The following is a 7210-nucleotide window of genomic DNA, read 5'->3' as shown; positions in this document are numbered from 1 at the left end:
CCAAATTTCTCAACTATCCGCACCCTCCTATAAAGTGCAGTGTTGAATGGAGGAGGGTGGATAACCGTTAGTGCTTGAGCTTGCGGCAAATCCATGATCCCAAATGATTTGGCAAGTCGGGTAATAAACATGCCCCCATTTATCTTCGAATTTATCTTCTCCTTGACCGCCCCCTCCGCAAGAAATTTGGCAATGTAGTAACGAAGGTTGCAGAAAACGTTTGGAGTGATGATACTCCACAAGTAGAAGATGTCAAGGGTGGGAACTTTGTCCCCATCCTTCCGCATGTTTATCGTGCTTGCTACGAACCGGTGAATGAGTCGGTGGATCGGAGAACGGATGTGACCTTCTTTCGCAGTGGAAGGTATGTAGACTCGGTTAGCAATTGTACTCCACCATGTAGATGCCACCACCTCCTCGGGAAGTTCTTTGTAGGTATTTTCCAAGAAGGCTTCAAAATAATCCGTCATCGCCATGTCTTGGTCATAAATACCCAACCGCCAAGAGAACTCGACCATGCTGCATTGTCGCAGCTCCCCGCCCAAAGAGAATGAGATTGTGTTAGGATTGTAAAACTTACTACCACCTCGGAATGAGATGGTAGCAAAGAATTCGCAGCACAACTCCGCGTATACCGGCTCTTGGATTTTGAACAACTGCAACCAACCATCACAAGTGATGTTGGCATAGCCCAAATTACAATCTTTCACCAAGTATGGGGTGAGTTCTTCTTCCAAGCCAACATTGCCCATCCATCCCCAATCCACTGCATTTGGAAGGTGGATTTCCTTCTATCGAAGTGCTTCCAATCTATTTAGAGCTCGTGTTTTGGATGATTTGGAGGTGATTTGTTGAAAAGCTAACCATGGCATATCACCATGGCTTCCCCCACGTGAAGATTGGCCTCTTCTTGCCATGCTACATGCATACACATATTAAGAACACAGCAACAAACAACACCCAGTAATTAAAACAAGAAAATATGTGATCTGACTGTGACCTACTCGCTGAGTACACGAACCTACTCGGCGAGTAGTATGAACTCCTTGACAGATCGAGATCGGATCTGTGTAATCTGTGCAATAGTCCAAATTGTTCATAGGGTTTTGTTGTAATTACTTATCTAACCATAGATCTTGAAGAAATTACTCCTAACAACATCTAATTCATGACTAAATCAAAACCCTAGAATTTCGGAAAAACTCCCCAAATCCGAAATCACATCAAATCTGGGCAGCTCTGTGATAAAAATTGAACCTTTCATGAAATTAAAGGGTAAAGATGTTACCTTTTTGCTTGAATGAAGAGAAACAAGTAGAAAATTAGAGAGATCTTGAAAAGTGCTTAGAGAGGCGGCTAAGAGAAAGTGCTCGGCGAGTAATGGGATGAAATGGTGAATAATAACTTTTTTTTACAGATTTTATTTCACTGGATTTGAATCGGCTACTCGCCGAGTAGAATGGGTCTACTCGCCGAGTAGACGCGCTTATTATCGACTTTTGACTGAAAACGGGCACTTACTCGCCGAGTAAAGTCGATCTACTCGCCAAGTAGATGTCACAGGTTGAAAAAATTTGTATTTTGGAAAAAAAAAATAATGTATCAATCCATTTGTTTAGCCCATCCACCCCACACTCTAAGCATAGCTTGTCCTCAAGCATTTATAGACATAAAATAGATGAAGAAGAATGAAAAAAACAAAATGAAAAATAAAGAAAAGGAAAGAAAATGCAAACTTGAGACTCGGGTTGCCTCCCGAGAAGCGCTTCTTTTGATGGAGTCATTAGCTGGACTCCGCCCCGTCTATGTATTTGCAATCCTGCACAGTAGCAACTCCTCCAATCCTTCATTCCGGGGGACACCTTCTTCATATTTCTTTACTCTATGACCATTGACTTTGAATGGTGTGCCTTCTCTTGATATCAACTCTATAGCCCCGTGTGGAAACACCGTCTTGACCAGAAAGGGACCATCCCACCTTGATTTTAGTTTTCCCGAGAAAAGTTTTAATCAGGAATTGAAAAGCAATACTTTTTGGCCTTCATGAATGTCTTTACTCTTAATCTTTTTATCATGCCATTTCTTGGTCTTTTCTTTATAGAGCCAAGAACTAGAATAGGCATCATTCCTTAGCTCTTCAAGGGCATTCATTTGCATCAACCGATTGCTCTTTAATTCTTCTATCTCGAAGTTACACCTCTTTAACGCCCAATATGCCTTATGCTCGATTTCGACCGGTAAATGGCATTGCTTTCCATAAACTAACCTATATGGTGTAGTACCAATAGGTTTTTTGAAAGCTGTACGAAATGCCCATAGCGCGTCATCCAATTTATCCGACCATTCCTTGCGGTTGCTTCCCACCGTTTTCTCTAAAATACGCTTCAAGGCTCGATTGATCACTTCGGTTTGTCCACTAGTTTGTGGATGGTATGACGTGGAGAACTTATGGGTAACCCCATATTTCTTGAGCACCTTTTCCAATTGATCATTGGCAAAATGTGTGTCTCGGTCACTGATTAAAGCCTTCGGAACACCAAACCGTGAGAATAGCTTCTTCAAGAATCGTACCACTACCCGTCCGTCATTTGTTGATAAAGCTTGCGCCTCCGCCCATTTTGAGACATAATCGACCGCCACTAGTATGTACTTGTTTCCTTTGGATATGGGAAAGGGTCCCATGAAGTCAATGCCCCATACGTCGAACACCTCGCACACTTGGATGCTATGTTGTGGCATTTCATTTCGAGATGAAATATTTCCCACCCTTTGACAAGCATCACATTCTTTGACATATTGGACTGCATCTTTAAAGATTGTAGGCCAATAGAACCCAATTTCAAAGATCTTCTTTGCAGTATAGTGTGCTCCATGATGTCCTCCCGTGGGCCCGCTATGGCAATGTTCTAATATTCTTCGGCTTTCCTTCCCGAACACACATCTTCGTATGATTCCATCCGCACAGCTTTGGAAGAGGTATGGGTCATCCCAAAAGTAATATTTGATCTCCGCAAAGAATTTCTTCTTTTGTTGACTACTATAATCCTTCGGGATGTAATTTGTAGCTAAATAATTAGCTATGTCTGCGAACCATGGCTCCTCTCCCACTGACACCATAATGTATTCATCCGGAAAGTCGTCTCCATCCTTGTCTTCTTGCAATTGCGGGTTCTCGAGCCTAGATAAATGATCAGCCGCTACATTCTCCATTCCTTTCTTGTCTCGTATTTCTATATCGAATTCTTGAAGAAGCAACACCCATCGTATCAGTCTTGGCTTAGCATCCTGTTTGGAAAACAAATACTTGATAGCCGAGTGGTCAGTAAAAATAGTGGTTTTAGATAAAACCAAGTAAGGGCGAAATTTGTCAAAAGCATAAACCATAGCTAACAATTCTTTTTCAGTAGTAGTGTAATTCTCTTGGGCTGGGTTTAAGGTCTTGCTAGCATAATAGATGGGTTGAAAGTGCTTATCAACCCTTTGACCAAGGACCGCTCCTAATGCATAGTCACTAGCATCACACATGATCTCAAAGGGTAAGTTCCAATTTGGTGCAATAATGATCGGGGCATTAGTTAATTTTTCCTTTAGAAATTCAAATGCCTCTAAACACTCTTTAGTAAAATTAAAGGGTGCATCTTTAAGTAATAATTGTGTTAGAGGTTTCGTAATTTTGGAAAAATCCTTTATAAAACGCCGGTAAAAACCTGCGTATCCCAAAAAACTCCTAATGCCCTTCACATTAGTTGGTGGGGGTCATTTGGCAATGGTGTCTATCTTTGCCTAATCCATCTCAATTCCCTTTTTAGAGACTTTGTGTCCCAAAACTATACCCTCCTTGACCATGAAGTGACATTTTTCCCAATTTAGGACCAAGTCGGTTTTCTCACACCTAGCAAGCATTGAGTCAAGATTTGTGAGACAGTCATGGAAAGAAGATCCGAATACAGAAAAGTCATCCATAAAGACCTCCATGAATTTTTCCACCATATCATGGAATATGGCGATCATACACCTTTGAATAGTCCAAAAGGCATGCGTCTATAGGCGAAAGTCCCACTTGGGCATGTGAATGTGGTCTTTTCTTGGTCCATTGGGTCTATGGGTATTTGAAAATACCCTGAAAACCCATCTAGAAAGCAGTAATAGCTATGGCCCGATAGTCTCTCTAACATTTGATCTATGAAAGGAAGGGGGAAATGGTCTTTACGAGTGGCATCGTTTAGCTTTCGATAATCGATGCACACTCGCCAACCGGTTACCGTTCTTGTCGGAATTAACTCGTTCTTTTCGTTGGTGATGACCGTCATTCCTCCTTTCTTGGGCACCAATTGGACCGGACTCACCCATGGACTATCGGAAATGGAGTAGATGATTCCTGCATGTAAGAGTTTGACCACCTCCTTCTTGACGACTTCTTGCATGTTCGGGTTCAATCTTCTTTGGTGTTGCACCACCGGCCTTGCTCCTTCTTCTAGATTGATTTTGTGAGAGCAATAGGATGGGCTTATTCCCTTGATGTCGGAGATGCTCCATGCGATGGCTCGATTCCGTTTCTTCAACATGTGTACAAGTTCCTCCTTTTCCTTCTTGGATAGATCCGAGGCTATGATTACTGGCTTCTGATTTCCTTCTTCTAGAAAGGCATACTCCAGATGGTCGGGTAACATTTTAAGCTCTGTTTGGTTGTTCTTAGTGACGGACTCGCCGAGTGCAGGTGTGGTACTCGGCGAGTTTGCAGTTGCATTCACGACTTCTGTCTTTTCCTCAGATGTACTCGGCGAGTAGATCGACTCTACTCGGCGAGTTGGGCTGTCAGATTGCTTCATTATTTCTTCATACTTTGCTTCTTCCAACAGTCTTTCAATCTCTAATAAATCCTTTTCTGGATCAAATGCTTCATCTAAAGCTGCAAACTTGCTGGAATCTTCAGGTATGTCTTCCTCCAATAGTTTGTCGAGCATGTCGATTGAGAATGCCGTGTCGTCACTACTCCTAGGGTACTTCATAGCTTGGTCTACCCTGAATGTTACTGAATCGTCCCCAACTCGCAAGGTGAGCTTAGAATCTCTCATGTCTACGACAGCGCTAGCTGTGTTGAGGAAAGGCCTTCCAAGTATAATTGGCACTTGCAGATCCGCCTCCATGTCTAGAATGATGAAATCAGCCGGAAAAACAAATTTGTCTACTTTCACTAGCAAATCTTCACATATGCCTCTTAGGAAGGTGACTGTCTTGTTTGCCAAATGAATTGCCATGCGAATTGGCCTTGGCTCCGGGAGGTCTAGCTTCTTAAAGAATGAGTATGGCATCAGGTTCACACTTGCTCCAGAATCAGCTAAGGCATGAATTACAGCCAAGTTGCCAAATTGGCAAGGTAAAGTTAAGCTCCCCGGATCACCCTTCTTCTTTGGTAGCTTGTTTAGCATTGCGGCAGAGCAGTTCTCATTAAGCACTACCTTCTGCACTTCCTCCATCTTTCTTCTATTGGTGAGGAGTTCCTTAAGGAACTTTGCATACTTGGGCATTTGCATGACGGCTTCAATGAAAGGAATGTTGATTTGAAGAGTTTTAATGTGGTCTAGAAACTTCTGATATTCCTCTTCCTGCTTCTCTTTCTTGGCTCGGGATGGGTATGCATTGGAGGCTGGTAAGGCTTTACGGGAGGCTGTTCATTCGTTTTTGATGGGGTACTCGCCGAGTCCGTCGGCCCTACTCGGCGAGTAGAACTCTCAGATTGTGATTCTTGGTTTTCTGCTTGTTCTTCCGTTCCTTCCTTCTGTGAGTCCCTGGTTGCTTCAGTTCGAATGGGGGCCAAGGGAGTGATGATCTTCCCACTTCTCGTTGTGACAATGTTTATTTGTGCGCCTCGTGGGTTGTTTTCGGTTTTGCTAGGAAGTTCACCCGGTGACCTTTGGTTAAGTTGTTGAGCAAGTTGCCTAAGTTGCGTTTCTATATTGTGGATGGATGCCTGCTGGTTCCTGAGCATGGTTCTTGTTTCTTGGATAGCAGCATCATGGTCACTATGCCTTTTTTCGGAAGCAACCACAAATTTAGTAAGCATATCTTCCAAGCTTGGCTTCCTTTCTTGCACCGACTCCTCCTTTTGATAAAATCCTCTCCCTTTTTGTCTATACTTCTCCTCCTTGGCCTTCTTGTACTCTTCGTAAGGAAGCCACTCTTTCTTTTGTTTACGCCAGTCCTCATCATACCGGTCACTGCTCGAATAACACGCTTGCGCCTTCTTGTTGCCATTCTCATCCAAATCGCAATCTCTAGTGCGGTGAGGTCCATTGCAGTTTTCACAACCCACCCGAATAGCATGGATAGTTTGATCCATTTTGTCCATTCTCCTATCCATGGTTTTTAACATAGCCATGACCGCGGATAAGTCTTCAGTAGCAGCATAAGCGGCTCCCCTCGTGACATCATGCCTAGGGTTGTGGTATTCTCTAGAGTGTTTAGAGAATTCTTCAATCAATTCTTTAATCACCGGGGGTGGCTTCTTTGTAAGTGGGCCTTGCGAGTCTAGCAACTACCGGGTTGTGACATTAACTCCATCATAGAAGATGGAAACTTCTTGCTGGCTGTTTAGATCATGGTGTGGGCAGTTTCTTAGCAGACTTTTGTACCTCTCCCATGCTTCATATAGCGACTCTCCAGCTTGTTGTTCAATGTTTGCAATGGCCTTCTTCAGTTTGGCTATCTTGGACGGTGGGCAAAAGTGATCAATGAATTCTTCCTTCATCTTGGCCCAAGTAGTGACTGATCCGGGGGAAGTGACTTGAGCCAGTCTTTAGCAGCACCCTTGAAGGTTACCAGAAGCATACGAAGTAGTTGAGTTTCGCGGGTTACATTTGGAATATTGAAGTAATCAGCTACATCATTGACTTCGTCCAAATGTTTGTAGGCATCTTCATGATCTTTCCCATAGAAAGGTATTTCCTTGAGTGAAGCTAGGATATGACCTTTTAGCTCGAAGGTAGCAGTCGTGGGAATTGCGGGTTGCACAAGTCCCGAGCCATTCTCGTCGCGCATCCTCTTCTTCCATTCTCCCATGGGGATTTCATCAATGTTAGCCATTGTGAACGCTAACTCTTCCTCCGACTCGGTTTCTTGCTCGTACGTTGCCTCCTCTTCTTCCTCGGTCTCGTACCCAATATCTTCTTGAATTGGTTCCTCAATTATCAAAGAAGCGCTAGAAGATCCC

General features: G+C 43.3%; 1 non-coding gene across 1 annotated transcript; it reads left to right on the top strand.

Annotated features, from left to right (window-relative positions):
- The first annotated feature begins 6593 nt into the window (after window positions 1–6593).
- LOC145003647 (small nucleolar RNA R71) lies at window positions 6594–6700 on the top strand. The gene has a single exon (XR_013662099.1). It is a non-coding gene; the product is annotated as a small nucleolar RNA R71 (small nucleolar RNA).
- Window positions 6701–7210: the final 510 nt, after the last annotated feature.

This window comes from Lactuca saligna, chromosome 6 (assembly GCF_052625555.1).
Source record: "Lactuca saligna cultivar CGN05327 chromosome 6, ASM5262555v1, whole genome shotgun sequence".
NCBI lineage: Eukaryota > Viridiplantae > Streptophyta > Magnoliopsida > Asterales > Asteraceae > Lactuca > Lactuca saligna.
This window is presented reverse-complemented; position numbering and strand designations above follow the sequence as displayed.